Source organism: Schistocerca cancellata, chromosome 4, assembly GCF_023864275.1.
Source record: "Schistocerca cancellata isolate TAMUIC-IGC-003103 chromosome 4, iqSchCanc2.1, whole genome shotgun sequence".
NCBI lineage: Eukaryota > Metazoa > Arthropoda > Insecta > Orthoptera > Acrididae > Schistocerca > Schistocerca cancellata.
Genome location: NC_064629.1, coordinates 921,351,721 through 921,367,567, shown reverse-complemented (window position 1 = coordinate 921,367,567; position 15,847 = coordinate 921,351,721). Strand labels below are relative to the sequence as shown.

At 46.2% G+C, this 15,847-nt stretch overlaps 1 protein-coding gene and 1 pseudogene across 2 annotated transcripts in view; one reads left to right on the top strand and one right to left on the bottom strand.

Moving 5' to 3' along the window:
- Window positions 1-15,847, top strand: part of LOC126185098 (facilitated trehalose transporter Tret1-like) — a 359,029-nt gene that overhangs the window by 29,095 nt on the left and 314,087 nt on the right. The window contains exon 1 of one of the 2 annotated variants that reach the window (XM_049927909.1): window positions 3,103-3,178. The exons of the other annotated variant lie outside the window; for it this stretch is intronic. The gene's annotated coding sequence lies outside the window, so the exon portion shown is untranslated. Of the gene's footprint in view, window positions 1-3,102; window positions 3,179-15,847 lie in introns of those variants that run through there. 2 annotated transcript variants of the gene reach the window in all.
- LOC126186131 (5S ribosomal RNA) lies at window positions 13,316-13,433 on the bottom strand (annotated as a pseudogene).

Sequence of the window (15,847 nt, the reverse complement as noted above, 5' to 3'; positions counted from 1 at the left end):
GTCTTTATTGTCTCACAAGACTAGTTTCGGCAGTACATTACAGCCATCCTCAGGCCCAACCACTGCCAAAAGAGTATAAAATTCCTTGGCGCATTTATTGTGGAGTCCTTGTTACCAGTACACGTGGGCTAACTCTCCTCAGGGGTCTCTCCTCGACTGGAGACTCAACGGTGACGAGAGGAAAGCTAGCCCACGTGTACTAGTAACAAGGACTCCTCAATAAATGCGCCTAAAAATTCTTATACTTCTTTGGCAGTGGTGGGGCCTGATGGTGGCGATAATGTGCCGCAGAAACTAGTTGTATGAGACAATAAGAATATTTTCAAGATAGAGCTGTGGTGGTACTTTTTATCATATATACAATCATCTGAAGCCCCTCGTCCATGCAGTAGGATGAACATCCATATGTATTTTGTTGTAGTAGCTGCTTGTTTAGAAGTTTTCTTACAGAGGCTGTATACCATTGAGGCTCCTTCCCTTTCATGAACTGCTCTATTAGGCACATATCTATACAGTGCTTTGATTTGATTTGATGAACGTGGGGAGACCAAAACAACAGTGGTCTTAGGCCATGTTGCCCGCACCGAAACTGAGTTTATTGTGCGGTCTCGCTCCCTGCTATTCTAGTGAAGCCAACTGGTACCCTTAGGAGACCTTTAGGAGACCCTTAGGAGAGCCTTTACTAGTTCCTTATTAGACACGATTTTTTCAGGCTATAATCACCCGAATATTCTGTGTCTTTCACTCCCAGAGCTTCACACTGGAAGATTAGGTGTGGTACGGTTTCATTCTCCTCACCTCATACTACACACATCGTGAATGGGTGTTTCTTAAAGTTCCCGTCGCCAGTCATGAGTCATACAATGTAAACCTACACTATGTGATCAAAAATATCCGGACATCCCCAAAAATATACGTTTTTCTTATTAGGTGCGTTTTGCTGCCACCTACTGCCAGGTACTCCACATCAGCGACCTCAGTAGTCAATAGAAATCGTGATAGAGAGAATTGGGCGCTCCTCGGAACTCACGGACTTCGAACGTGGTCAGGTGATTGGGTGTCACTTGCGTCATTCGTCTGTAAGCGACATTTCCACACTCCTAAACATCCCTAGGTCCACTGTTTCCGATGTGATAGTGAAGTGGAAACGTGAAGGGACACGTACAGCACAAAAGCGTACAGGTCGACCTCGTCTGTTGACTGACAGAGACCGCCGACAGTTGAAGAGGGTCATAATGTGTAATAGGCAGACATCTATCCAGACCATCAAACAGGAATTCCAGACTGCATCAGGAATCACTGTAAGTACTATGACAGTAAGGCGGGAGGTGACAAAACTTGGATTTCATGGTCGAGCGGCTGCTCATAAGCCATACGTCACGCCGGTAAATACCAACCGACGCCTCGCTTGGTGCAAGGAGCGTAAACTTTGGACAATTGAACAGGGGGAAAATGTTGTATGGAGTGACGAATCACGGTGCACAATGTGCCCATCCGATGGCAGGGTGTGGGTGTGGCGAATGCCCGGTGAACGTCATCTGCCAGCGTGTGTAGTTCCAACAGTAAAATTCGGAGGCGGTGGTGTTATGGTGTGGTCGTGTTTTTCATGGAGGGCGCTTGCACCCCTGTTGTTTTGCGTGGCACTATCACAGCACAGGCCTACATTGATATTTTAAGCACCTTCTTGCTTCCCACTGTTGAAGAGCAATACGGGGATGGCGATTGCATCTTTCAACACGATCGAGCACCTGTTCATAATGCACGGCCTGTGGCGGAGTGGTTACACGACAACAACATCCCTGTAATGGACTGGCCTGCACAGAGTCCTGACCTGACTCCTGTAGAACACCTTTGTGATGTTTTGGAAAAATCGACTTCGTTCCAGGCCTCACCGACGGACATCGATACCTCTCCTCAGTGCTGCACTCCGTGAATAATGGGCTGCCGTTCCCCAATAAACGTTCCAGCACCTGACTGAACGTATGCCTGCGAAAGTGGAAGCTTTCATCAGAGCTAAGGGTGGGCCAACAACATATTGAATTGTTCAAATGTGTGTGAAATCTTATGGGACTTAACTGCTAAGGTCATCAGTCCCTGAGCTTACACACTACTTAACCTAAATTAACCTAAGGACAAACACACACATCAATGTCCGAGGGAGGACTCGAACCTCCCCCCAGACCAGCCGCTCAGGCCATGACTGCAGGGCCCCCTAGACCGCTCGGCTAATCCCGCGCGACATATTGAATTCCAGCATTACTGATGGAGGGCGCCACGAACTTATGAGGCATTTTCGGCCAGGTGTCCGAATACTTTTGATCACATAGTGTATATACGTACTGCGGAAGCCACTGTACGGTGCGTGGAGGGGGGGGGGGGGGCTATACCACCTACTTATCGTTTCCTTTTGTTTCACTCGCAGATTGTACGAGGGAAAAATGATCGTCTACGTGCCTTCGTATGAGCCCTAATTTCTCGTATCTTATCTTCGTAGTCCTTACGATAAACGTACGCTGCCGGTAGTAGAAGTGTTCTGCAGTAGCCTTCAAATGTCGGTTCTCTAAATTTTCTCAGTAGCGTTCCTCGAGAAGAACATCGCCTTCCCTTTGATGGTTCTCATCTGAGTTCCCAAAGCATCTCAGTAACACTTGCATGTTGTTGTTCGATCCTACCAGTAAGAAATCTAGCAAACCTCTGAATTGCTTCTTTGTCTTCCTTTAATCCGACCTGTTGCGGATTCTAAACACTCGAGGAGTACTCAAGAATACGTCGCGCTGGCGGCCTATATGCTGTCTCTTTTGCAAATGACCACACTTTCCTAAAATTCTCTCAAAAAACGCAGTCGACGTCGACCAATCGCCTTCCCTGCCAGAATCCTCACCCGCTCGTTCCATTGCATATCGCCCTGCAACGTTACGCACAGATATTTAAACGACGGGACTGTGTCAAGCAGGACACTGCTAATGCTGTAACCGAATATTACGGGTTTGTTTTTCCTACTCATTCGCATTAATTTGCATTTTTCTACATGTAGAGCCAGCTGCCATTCATCACAACGACTAGAAATTTTGTCAAAGTCATCTTGTATTTTTCTACAGCCACTCATCATCGACACCTTCCCGTACACCACAGCGTCATCAACAAACAACCGCAGACTGCTGCCCATCCCGTCCGCCAGGTAATTTATGTATACAGAAAATACAGCGATCCTATCGAACTTCCCTGTGACACTACCGTCGATACCCTTATCTGTGATGGACGCTCGCCGTCGAGGGCAACATACTAAATTCTATTCCTTAAGAAGTCTTCGAGCCACTCACATTTCTGGGAACCTATTCCGTATCCTCGTAACTTTGTTAATAGTCTGCAGTGGGGTACCGTGCCAAATGCTTTCCGGAAATCTAAAAATATGGAATCTGCCTGTTGCCCTTCATCCATAGGTCGCAGAATATCGTGTGAAAAAAAGGTGAGCTGCATTTCACACGAGCGATGCTTTCTAAACTCGTTATCATTCGTGTACATAAGCTTTCCAGTGTCTAGGAAATTTGTTATATTCCAACTAATAATATGTTCCAGAATTCTGCAGCAAACCGATGTTAATGGTCTGTAATTTTGCAGGACCGTTGTTGTGACGTTCTTATATATAGGAGTCATCTGCGCTTTATCCAGTCGCTTGGGACGCGGAGCTGCGCGAGGGCTCGCGACAAATGAAATACACTCCTGGAAATTGAAATAAGAACACCGTGAATTCATTGTCCCAGGAAGGGGATACTTTATTGACACATTCCTGGAGTCAGATACATCACATGATCACACTGACAGAACCACAGGCACATAGACACAGGCAACAGAACATGCACAATGTCGGCACTAGTACAGTGTATATCCACCTTTCGCAGCAATGCAGGCTGCTATTCTCCCATGGAGACGATCTTAGAGATGCTGGATGTAGTCCTGTGGAACGGCTTGCCATGCCATTTCCACCTGACGCCTCAGTTGGACCAGCGTTCGTGCTGGACGTGCAGACCGCGTGAGACGACGCTTCATCCAGTCCCAAACATGCTTAATGGGGGACAGATCCGGAGATCTTGCTGGTCAGGGTAGTTGACTTACACCTTCTAGAGCACGTTGGGTGGCACGGGATACATGCGGACGTGCATTGTCCTGTTGGAACAGCAAGTTCCCTTGCCGGTCTAGGAATGGTAGAACGATGGGTTCGATGACGGTTTGGATGTACCGTGCACTATTCAGTGTCCCCTCGACGATCACCAGTGGTGTACGGCCAGTGTAGGAGATCGCTCCCCACACCATGATGCCGGGTGTTGGCCCTGTGTGCCTCGGTCGTATGCAGTACTGATTGTGGCGCTCACCTGCACGGCGCCAAACACGCATACGACCATCATTGGCACCAAGGCAGAAGCGACTCTCATCGCTGAAGACGACACGTCTCCATTCGTCCCTCCATTCACGCCTGTCGCGACACCACTGGAGGCGGGCTGCACGATGTTGGGGCGTGAGCGTAAGACGGCCTAACGGTGTGCGGGACCGTAGCCCAGCTTCATGGAGACGGCTGCGAATGGTCCTCGCCGATACCCCAGGAGCAACAGTGTCCCTAATTTGCTGGGAAGTGGCGGTGCGGTCCCCTACGGCACTGCGTAGGATCCTACGGTCTTGGCGTGCATCCGTGCGTCGCTGCGGTCCGGTCCCAGGTCGACGGGCACGTGCACCTTCCGCCGACCACTGGCGACAACATCGATGTACTGTGGAGACCTCACGCCCCACGTGTTGAGCAATTCGGCGGTACGTCCACCCGGCCTCCCGCATGCCCACTATACGCCCTCGCTCAAAGTCCGTCAACTGCACATACGGTTCACGTCCACGCTGTCGCGGCATGCTACCAGTGTTAAAGACTGCGATGGAGCTCCGTATGCCACGGCAAACTGGCTGACACTGACGGCGGCGGTGCACAAATGCTGCGCAGCTAGCGCCATTCGACGGCCAACACCGCGGTTCCTGGTGTGTCCGCTGTGCCGTGCGTGTGATCATTGCTTGTACAGCTCTCTCGCAGTGTCCGGAGCAAGTATGGTGGGTCTGACACACCGGTGTCAATGTGTTCTTTTTTCCATTTCCAGGAGTGTAAGTAAGGGGCCAATGGCCTAATATCGAACTGGGAGTCTATCCGTACCTGGCGACTTATTTCTTTTCAACTATTTCAATTCATCCTCTGCATCAGTGATGATTATTACTATGGCATCTATATGGGACATTGGGTGATGGTCAAACGACGGTATGTTTGTACGATTCTCCTGCGTGAAAGATTTCTTAAACACGGAATTTAAAACTTGGGCTTTCGTTGTGGAACCTTCAACTGCCACACCAGACTGTTCAGCGAGTGACTGGATAGAAGCCTTAGACTCGCTTATTATTTTATGTAAGAGCAGAATTCTCTCGCGTTCTTGGCCTGATCTTTTGCCAAGGAATGACGGTGGTAGCTGTTATATGATCCACACATAGATCTTTTAACAGACGCACGAATATGTACTAACTTTTGCCTGCAGTTATGAGTTCTCTTTTGAACCGCGAGTGCAACAGCCTTTCCTTCCTCAGCATTTTCCAAATTTCGTTGCTAAGCCACAGTGAGTCTTTTCCGTTCTTAATCCTCTTACTAGGCACATTCTTGCCCAGAGCACTATTTGCAATATGTTTGAACTTTGCTCATAATTCCTATATGTCCATAACAATGGAACTAAATCAATGCAATTCATTGTCCAAATAAGATGGTAACAACCGCTCATCTGTTCTTTCTAGCAGAAGCATTCTCCTACTCTCATTGACCGGTTTGATAACATCACGATCACCAATCCCCGTCTCTATACTAACGCCGTTGATAGGGGCCGGTCTGTTTGTAACTACAAAGTGTAAGGTATTTCTATTGCGTGCAAGATGCCGTATTAGCTACTCAATACAGTTTTCGGAGAATGTGTTCCAAAGTACTTCGTAAAACTGTTTGTCTGTACCCCTGCAGTGAATCCATAGACGCCACAATCTATACTAGGTAGGTTAGATGAGTTTAATCTGTTTTCTCTTCAAGTTCAGGATTACAGAACTTTTCTTGAAACACGGCTTCAACATCTTTAATACGTAGTTTTGATGTGAATGTTGCCTTAGTGATGGTTAGGACAGGTTCTGGTCCAATAAATAGAGTCATCAGGCCTGTCCTGGCCAGTTTATCAGCTTATTCATTGCCAGTAATTGCTGAGTGCCCAGGGACCCACAGCAGGTATACCCTGTTGCTTTCCCCTAGTCTGCCAAGGGCTTCATGGCTTTCTGCAAGGATTTTTCATCTCATTATGGGGAGTGGTAGATATTTAGGAACTGCCTGACTGGCTAAATAAATGTAGAGGCTACGATCCTTGTGGCACTTACACAAATTATCCTCCTCGCACCCTCTGGCAGCGGATATTTCCGCCTGTAATACTGTGGCCAGCTTCCCGACAGAGATTGCTATACCCCTGCCCCAGAGCCCTTCAAGTGTTTTCGATTCGTCGTCCAACCTAACTGTTTACTGAACGGTGTCGTGGTTCGTCTTTCACTGCTCTCTTCTTCTAATTGATACACAGAAAGATTCATTGAAGCAGCTATAAGCTATTACATGCTGAGCCGGCATTTCCTCGACCTTTCCTATGTTTACTACACCCACTATATTGGTGTGAGATTCTGTATATCCTAAGTGAGTCCAGTTGCTTCCAGTGTTTAACCTGTACGCCCCTGCTGCTGCCTCCATTGTAACCGAAAGGTGTAATGGGGGCATGCCCAGAATGGTCTCTTTCCTAGCAGTGAGTGTGCTGCTAATTCCGCCTGTTGTGGCCTAAGCTAGCCAGTCTCTGCACATTGCCAAGCCTCTTAGCAGCCACCTTCTGTTCTATTTTATTCCCCCATACTGTAGTCCCATAAATTGTCATAGGTCTTATTGCAGTGGTGTATATGCAGTACATAATAACGGGGTTTGGACCCTGGTTTTTACCACACGCCCTTTTCGTGCTTATAAGAATACTTTTTGCTTTGGAAAATGTATTCTTTATATGATGGGACCATGATAGTTTCGCATCCAGGGTTACCTCTAGAGACTTCACTACCCCTCTACTGATAGAGAACCTCGAGATTCATCATGTGTGCTCCATTTGCTGCCTCATGAATGGTACTACAACAGTTTTCTTGCAACTGAGTCTTAGACGCTTTCTCCTGGACCAGTTTTCCATAATTTACAGTACACGTTGTGTCATTTTCCTAACAGTACTAGCAAATTTGCCAAGTATTAGATAACTAAGTTGACAGTGTATCCTTGGCAAAGTAGTATTTAACTCTTCAATGGATTCATTCACCACTGGGTTCCACAGTAGTGGGAAAAGAAAACCCTCCTTGTGGACACTCTCTGGTGGTGTTGATCGTCATTTTCTCATCCACCTGCATATGCTGGTCTCAGTGCCATGTTCTTCTGCACCTCTAACCACGGATTCGAAGGTCGGATTGCTAAAAGCACTCCCCATATCCAGGAAGATGCAGAGATCCATGTCTACATCTTCACCTACATCAGTACTCCGGAAGGCACCTGACGATGTGTGGCCGAGGATACTTCTGGTACCGCTAACTGAACGCTCTTCCCCTGTTCCACTCGCGAATGGCACATGGGAAGGATAATTGTCGGCAAGCCTTTGTATTAGCTCTAATTTCTCGAATTTTCCCGTCGTGGTCATTTCGCGAGATGTGTATGGGAGGAAGTAATGTTCTCCGACTCTTCCCTAAAAGTATTCTGTCGAAATTTCAATAATATATCCCTCCGTGATGGACGACGCTCCTCTTGTAGCGTCTGCCGCCGGATTTTGTTGAGCATCTCTAAAACACTCTCGCGCCGACTAAACGATCCCATGACGAAACGCGCCGCACTTCGTTGGATTTTCTCTATCTGTTATATTAGTCCTACCTAGTAAGGGTCCCAAATTCATGAACGATACTCAAGAATCGGTCGAATAAGCGCCTTGTAAGCCGCTTCTTTCGTGAATTACTTACATTTCCTTAAGATTCTTCCTATGAATCTGTCTGGCATCTGCCTCTCCTACTATTTGTTTTATGTGGTCATTCCACTTAAGGTTGCTCTGGATAGTTACTCCTAGATATTTTACGGTATATACTTTTTCAGCAATTTCTCACGAATAGTGTAGCTGCACAGTAGTGGATTTCTTGTCCTGCGTATGCGCAATATGTTACGTTTCTTTACGCTCCTGAAAGTGTAGAGCCTTTCCCACTTTCCCAACAAACAGGTGAAGTGCTGTTTGACTTGATTTACGCAATTGATATGCGTGTTGGTTTACATACAGATGTACCTCAGTTAACCTCTTCTCCCGGAAGTGCGCATTAACCACGTCGTTTAAGTCTTTGGATGAAACGCGGACAGACTGATTGGTCTCAGATCCTTAGCCTTGATATGATCAATTCTCCCTGGCTTCGGAATGAAAACTACCTTCAATTCTCCAAACACTAGGAATAATTTCTTTTGCCAGGCTGAGTCTAACTAGTCTACATAGGAATCTAATTAAATCCTCTCCTGCTTGTTGCAATAGAGATGGAAGGATACCGTATGGGCCTGGTTACTTGAACCGTTGAAACGTTCCCACCGCCCACTACATTTTTCAGAGATCAATACGTTCTCTGGCGGATTCTCAGTCAGTTTTCCCTTTTATTACCTGTAAACAAATGCCTCTCAGGGACTTACTCCCGGCCTGTGATACCTGCTAGACAGGGTTGAGGGAAATAAATGTTGAGGAGAACATTCAACGGCTCATTTTCGTCCTTGTATACTCACCATTCTCCTTCCTTAGAGTACCTCCGATATCAGTTTGTATTCTAGTGAAAATTCTGTCAAGTACAGCGCTAGTAACTGTAACTTACACTTTCTCGTAGAATACCTTCCAGGATGATAGCTTCTCCTCGTTGAGCGCAAGGTTGCATTTGACAAAGACCTTCTGATATTTTACCCATTGTCCTTTTTTTCTTGCAAGGTTGAAAAATCTTCCAATCTGCTCTCTTCGCACTTCCAGATTGCTGTTCCACCAACATACATTTCTGTTTGTGCACTTCTTGGTGACTGGGCAGTTTTCTAAATATGAGGTCGTAATGGCACTTGTCACTGCGTCTGCTATTTCTTCAAAATCGACTGGGTTCCTTATTGAAGTTCTCACTCCATGTAAGCGTGAGTTTATGTCTTTCCTACACTCCTGGAAATTGAAATAAGAACATCGTGAATTCATTGTCCCAGGAAGGGGAAACTTTATTGACACATTCCGGGGGGCAGATACATCACATGATCACACTGACAGAACCACAGGCACATAGACACAGGCAACAGAGCATGCACAATGTCGGCACTAGTACAGTGTATATCCACCTTTCGCAGCAATGCAGGCTGCTATTCTCCCATGGAGACGATCTTAGAGATGCTGGATGTAGTCCTGTGGAACGGCTTGCCATGCCATTTCCACCTGGCGCCTCAGTTGGACCAGCGTTCGTGCTGGACGTGCAGACCGCGTGAGACGACGCTTCATCCAGTCCCAAACATGCTCAATGGGGAACAGATCCGGAGATCTTGCTGGCCAGGGTAGTTGACTTACACCTTCTAGAGCACGTTGGGTGGCACGGGATACATGCGAACGTGCATTGTCCTGTTGGAACAGCAAGTTCCCTTGCCGGTCTAGGAATGGTAGAACGATGGGTTCGATGACGGTTTGGATGTACCGTGCACTATTCAGTGTCCCCTTGACGATCACCAGTGGTGTACGGCCAGTGTAGGAGATCGCTCCCCACACCATGATGCCGGGTGTTGGCCCTGTGTGCCTCGGTCGTATGCAGTCCTGATTGTGGCGCTCACCTGCACGGCGCCAAACACGCATACGACCATCATTGGCACCAAGGCAGAAGCGACTCTCATCGCTGAAGACGACACGTATCCATTCGTCCCTCCATTCACGCCTGTCGCGACACCACTGGAGGCGGGCTGCACGATGTTGGGGCGTGAGCGGAAGACGGCCTAACGGTGTGCGGGACCGTAGCCCAGCTTCATGGAGACGGTTGCGAATGGTCCTCGCCGATACCCCAGGAGCAACAGTGTCCCTAATTTGCTGGGAAGTGGCGGTGCGGTCCCCTACGGCACTGCGTAGGATCCTACGGTCTTGGCGTGCATCCGTGCGTCGCTGCGGTCCGGTCCCAGGTCGACGGGCACGTGCACCTTCCGCCGACCACTGGCGACAACATCGATGTACTGTGGAGACCTCACGCCCCACGTGTTGAGCAATTCGGCGGTACGTCCACCCGGCCTCCCGCATGCCCACTATACGCCCTCGCTCAAAGTCCGTCAACTGCACATACGGTTCACGTCCACGCTGTCGCGGCATGCTACCAGTGTTAAAGACTGCGATGGAGCTCCGTATGCCACGGCAAACTGGCTGACACTGACGGCGGCGGTGCACAAATGCTGCGCAGCTAGCGCCATTCGACGGCCAACACCGCGGTTCCTGGTGTGTCCGCTGTGCCGTGCGTGTGATCATTGCTTGTACAGCCCTCTCGCAGTGTCCGGAGCAAGTATGGTGGGTCTGACACAGCGGTGTCAATGTGTTCTTTTTTCCATTTCCAGGAGTATCCCAGTCTATTTTCCTAGGATTCCTATAGGCCTGGTCTGTTTTAACAACCATTTCAACCTCAGACTTAGTATACACGTGGGCAGAAAAGGATGGCTTCATCGCCATATGCCATTCGTTAGAGTGGACTCTAAAGCTATGTCAATTACTTCTTCCCTTCTTTTATTCCTGAAGGTAGGTTCCCTATCCCTACTCAAGTTTTCCAAATTATTATAAGTTTCAAGTTCCTCCTTTAGATATGGCTCTAAAGTCTCTTTATCTAGTGTACTAAACATGTAACTATTTTTACTTGTTTTAGCTCCCTTTACATTTTGGTAATCATTGTTGCAACAACTGCCTGTTGGCCACGGATACCAATTTCAACGTGGACATCGTCAAAGAAGTCAGATCTATTCATTGCCATTAGACCTGTTGTATTTCCGTCATGAGTGGGCTTCCGAACTGACTGTTCCGGGAATTTTTCGTCAAAGTATTTAGTAATGTTTCGCAGGATGTCCCTCCCCCCCCCCGCCCCACTTCTAAAACTGCAATTATCCCAGTCGGTTGTTGGATGACTAGGCCCTGTAAAATGGTGACTGTCTTGATGGCAGCATATGTGGCTCTCTAAGATGACGAGTGATATTGCTAGACCAGTTACTGACGCGCTATGTTTTGTTGGAGCCACCGTACTGTGCGTGCGTACGGTAAGGGGTTTTCTTCTGCTCGGGCGCGCAAATTATTGTAGTCCGGCCATTCTTTAATGTTAATCAAGACGGCTGAGTTCCATAATCGACAACACTCTATAAGTACATCATAGCACAGAGGGACTGAAACATTTTACCAAATACGTTTCAGACTTATTCGATGTGATGCAGTGATTAGGACACTGGACTGATATTCGTGAGAATTGATGTTCAAATTCTTGAATGATAATGCTGAGTGTTCATGATTTACCTAAATCATTACAGGTGAATCCAGGATGGTTCCTTCCAAATGTCTGAGACACATTTTCCTGCCCATTATTGTTTGATCCTACTTTATGTTTCATCTCTAATACTCTCCATGACGATATGTTAAACCCAAATTTTCTTTTTCCAGAATTCAAGATCGAACTGCCATGTGTCACCGTTTCATGCATATAATGCTCGATTTTTTTCAACACACTCGTCCTTGAATGTCCAAATATTTATGCCTCCATTACATAAAGCCATCGATACCTGCCTAGAAGAGATCTGCCTGAAGTCCCTGCTGACAAGGGAGTAATATGATCTCAACACTTTGAACATGGGTTTCTCCTGGTGAAGGACTTTTTATACATAAAAACTTTAATATACTACAAATTTATCACTACTGTTCTTCAGAATATGTAACCGAATTGTCAATATATAAAATTCTGCGACTTTCGGCCACTGTTGCAAACGGCCATCCACAGGATATTTTTTTGCAAAACACCCATACCACGTTTGAGACCAGTCTGTAATGACCTCATCCCCTGAGTGGCGTTAAACCCTAATCTTCCTTCCTTCATATATTTAAAGCAGTCAAAGGAGCGACATGTGAAGCTGACAAAAAACTGAACCTAATACCTTTGCAGCTGTAGACTGACCCACTCACACAGCCAGCGATGCAGTAGTTCATGCGAAAAGTGCTGAGAAATAAACTGATGTGTCGGATGGGGATAAGGCTGCAAAAAACCCTGAGGAAGGTCATTTGCAACAGTGACTGAAACATCGGAGGATTCTATATTGACAATACGGTCACATACCCTAAAGAATTTTATTGATAGGGCCAACGGCCGCGGCAGCTTACGCTTACGTAGTACGCATTTGCACCTCTGAATATACTTATGTGAGTAAAGCCATATCACAATCGTTAATGCGAATATATGACATATTGCCATCTATCGGTTGTATGCTTTGTTTTCGTTTGTTGTGATGTTAATGGGAAATCTGAGCATACGAATCAATTTAACATCTGTGAGAATTCTTGCTTTCTGAATAAGCGTCGAATAATATCCGTATGAGTGGCAGTGAACACCTTAATTGAGAGATTGTTGAAGTCTTCCACTAAGATTGCGAGCAACGAGAGTTACATAAGCAGAGACCGTCAGTTACTGAGTGACATCTAGTCAACAGACGTTATTTTCGGAATAGCGTTGCTGTTCTGACACCATACCGCCCATTTATATACCTACTTTCTGTTGAAACCATTAAGGCGGAGCGCATACTACCTATGTAACATAATCACCTCAGGTTCTCGTGGTGGGGGAGATGGTACTTACAGGGCGCCCAACATCTACATCATCAGCGCTCTTACTAAACTAGCTGAAGAGGAATGTGTGTGTGTTTTTTTTTAAATTATGCATCAAAAAACTATGAAATGTAATTATCAAATATCTTGCTACGCCCTCTCTCATTTTTACTCACACTTTTACATAGAAAATCAAAAGCACTCCGTCTGCAGGCCACAAAGGCCCATCGGGACCATCCGACCGCCGTGCCATCCCCAGGTGAGGATGCGGATAGGAGGGGCGTGTGGTCAGCACACCGCTCTCCCGGTCGTTATGATGGTATTCTTGACCGAAGCCGCTACTATTCGGTCGAGTAGCTCCTCAATTGGCATCACGAGGCTGAGTGCACCCCGAAAAATGGCAACAGCGCATGGCGGCCTGGATGGTCACCCATCCAAGTGCCGACCACGCCCGACAGCGCTCAACTTCGGTGATCTCACGGGAACCGGTGTATCCACTGCGGCAAGGCCGTTGCAGAAAATTAAAAGGCGTATGGTTAATGTACACAGACTATAACAACACAACAGTTAAAACAATGTAACAGGGAACCATCGCTGGTTGATCAATGGGAAAATAAAAGATGAAGCAGTCACCCTAGAAACACTTTAAAATCTTCTACCTAAGAAAATATGTAGAGGGTCGGACACGAGACAGACTCTTAAAACGTGAACCACGTTTGGTTCAACGTCTCCTAAACTTACTTGTGGGAAGGTCAAATGGTAAACCGGTTGCAGCCTTCATATCTAGAAATAAAACGTATTCAATTACTGGTGGATCTTCCAGTCAGCGGAGGAATCCGCGTGTCAGAGGACAGTGCTCCACCTGGCGGTGCGTGAATGTCTTACTGTACGACCGTCACAAGGCTCAGCCACAAAAGTGGATAATGTTTTATTGGACGCTGACAACTGTCGATACTAATTTGGATTAGCAACTGTTTAAAATCAAGTTCTGAGTGAACTAGAGTGAACGTGACCCGGTGACCAAGCTGACTGTGATCCCAGTCCTCTGACACTAGTCTGCAATCTTCCAGCCCCTAAAACTAGTTTATAATAAATTATTTCTCTCTCCTTTATATCTAACGTGAGGTCGGCCGTTACACTCATTTAATATGTAGTGACTTCCACTGACTAGAGGGAAATCCGAAGTGAAAATTCGTGATATACTTTGAGCGATGTGAGTCAATCGATCCGTGTTCCTTGAGGAGTATGGTTCAAGTCACCATGTGGCAATCCTGCTTTAGATTGTCCTTGGTGTTCCTACATCACTTCTAGCGAATGCGTCGATGATTTCTTTGACAAAGCCACGGCTACTTTTCTCTCTCGTCCTCGTCGTCACTGAGAAAGTGCTCCGGAGTCTCTGATGAACTGAATCTCGACGAAAAGTTACAGTTTAATTTCCCTTTTACGTGAGAAATTACGGGAGAAAACGATAATCGCGCCACGAATATTCAGCTCACAAACAACGCAACGCCTTTAGTTACATAACAAAACTGGTCCAAGCCACGTGTCTTACGTGTGGCAGCAGGAGTCTGCAAAAGGCTCGCGTGCCCAACGGAAAGTAACGGTGTTAGTCGTAAGCATTGTACACTGTTATCATTTAATTCCATTTTCAAGCCGTTACAGCTCTTAAGATTTCAATATTGGAGCCAATACACCCAAGAAATAAGACACAAGCAATTGCTTGATTTACAGAAAGGTAAAGCAAAAGTTATTTATAGAAAAGTCACAGAGAATCTGTTCCGCAAATATAGAGAAAGATGGAACTGATAAAAAATAGTGATATTTGTAAAACTACTAACAAAATCTTCACTAGTAGATCAACATTTTATATATTTATAAAAGTATTAGTTCACGTAGAATATCCCTGTGCCACAAACAAATGTTAGATTGAGCCTGTTCGTGAATAGCCTCACCACGTACCAAAGCATATGCTTACTTAATCTTCTGTGGTCCTTCTGTTTAACACTTGCATTTATTAAAAATGACGCTCGTTTTCTGAGGATTGTGTCATTTCAGAGAGCATTTTCAGTTTATTGTTTCATATTAATGATCTCAGGTCAATTGTTTGTGAAGTTACTACCAAGAGCTCTTGCATCCTTGCTTCCTCCGACACTTCAGTTTATTTCGCAGCACTTTTAGCATGTACTACTATGTCGCCGGTTATGTGGGTGGTTTAGACTATGGTTGCAAAGGATTGGGGTTCAGCTTCGTGTCAGCGACGACGCATTTGCTTCACATGTCGCTCCTTTCACTAATTTAAATACTTTATGTATGGGAAGAAAGGGAGTCTAGATTTTAAGGTCCCTGAGATGATGAGGTCATTAGCGACGGGTCACAAGCTTGGTTTTTGGTATAACAGGGAAGGAATTCGGTCGTGTACTTTTCAATGGAACCCTTTCGATGTTTATCTTAATCAATTTTAGGGAAACCACATAAACTAGATTTAGTTGGCCACTAGGTGGACTGAACCCTGATTCTCCAGATTTTCAGTTCATATCCTTAACGTCCAAGCCACCTCGCTCTGTTGTACGTATGTGTAAAATATCAAATAACGCCGTCGCCGTTATTCCACGTGAAAAAATAGGTTATGGGTTGTCAGCCCACCGGCTGGACGAAAAAAATGGTTTATCGTCTTCTGCAGGACGATGCTCACTAAAGCACTGCAGCATGAAAACATTCTTTGGTATTAAAACAGCCTTACTTTACTTACTAAGAAACTAGTGATCTGTTCCTGTGTCAGTACCTGATGCGGAGTATCCGAATTTTCTTGTGGAAGACTTACACTGAAGAGGAGGCGAGACATGCCGTTTTTTTCCTTCATCACCGACATCCCCTGATATTGCCTTCTGTGTCATTGTGAGTAATAAAGGGGTACCCTAAAATGGACTGCC